The following is a 1067-nucleotide window of genomic DNA, read 5'->3' as shown; positions in this document are numbered from 1 at the left end:
TCATGCCAGAGACCTGGGTTCAATCCCAGCGCCTAACATGAGTGTATATGTATCATGTGTGCATATGTAAAGAGTTCTTTTAAGCAAAGTAGAAAGTTGGGGTAGATGTTATCTGACTCAGTCACCTCTGTCCACCATGATGCTGCTCTATTTGTACTCCTCTTCTGTTCAATTTTAAATCCTAGATTTCCCTTTGCTGCTAAAGACTTTAAAGGGACAAGATTTTATCTGCTACTGTTGTCACTATCGGTGCCCTCACAAAGGCACTGACTTGGATGCTGCATGTGGTAAGTGCTATTTGTTGGGGTAGTTTCAAGTGACCTGTGCTACAAGAGAATGTTGTGTCATTTATTTACAATCTAAAACACATTAAGATCACTTCAAACAGGAGAATTGATTTGTCCTATGTACATAAATGCTTTTCTTTGGGGTAGTTTTATTAAGGATATGAACAACAATCAAGACTGAACCCATTTTTTATGGAATTGCATTGTTTTCTATTACCTTTTTGTTTTTTGCTAGTTTTATGTCTTCTCATCTTACTTTATTCCAACAAGTAGGAGTAACATGGGGACGCTCTTTTGCATCTTCCTCATATTATAATTTCTTTGCCCTTGTGATAAACAACCAGTAGATGTCAACTCTAACTTTAGCATTGTTCTTTTAAGCAAAGTAGAAAGTGCTATCAATTTGGGGTAGATCATAGATATATACACTAGATATCGCCTAGGGACCCTGAGCATGCGTCAATAGCGCCACCACATTGGTACAGAGCTCCCAGGACAAATGTCATTCAACCGCACTAATCAAGACAGTGTTATTACGTGAAGAAGCGGGACTTTAGCGCTGTCTACGGGTGTAGTAACGACCAAACAAAGAAACAAAGCACAAAGGCAGAACAATTCATAGGTAATATTAAGTTTTTTTCTGTTTTTGTATGTTCTGAACTTTTGTGCTTATCAGGTCACGTTATTGATGATAACAGTCACTTACTGCATTCATCATAAGGCAAAGCAGCTCCAACTCGCACTAAACACTCGGCTTATGCTAGTTTTGTTGAATAAAAT

The 1067-nt window shown here is 38.1% G+C and overlaps 1 non-coding gene across 1 annotated transcript; it reads left to right on the top strand.

The window, feature by feature from the left end:
* Window positions 1-239: 239 nt before the first annotated feature.
* mir430a-1 (microRNA 430a-1) lies at window positions 240-321 on the top strand. Its single transcript, NR_029954.2, has one exon. It is a non-coding gene; the product is annotated as a microRNA 430a-1 (primary transcript).
* Window positions 322-1067: the final 746 nt, after the last annotated feature.

The sequence above is a fragment of the Danio rerio genome, chromosome 10 (genome assembly GCF_049306965.1).
Source record: "Danio rerio strain Tuebingen ecotype United States chromosome 10, GRCz12tu, whole genome shotgun sequence".
In the NCBI taxonomy this organism is placed as follows: Eukaryota; Metazoa; Chordata; class Actinopteri; order Cypriniformes; family Danionidae; genus Danio; species Danio rerio.
Note: the sequence above shows the minus strand (reverse complement) of the source record. Positions and strands in the feature narration are given on the sequence as shown.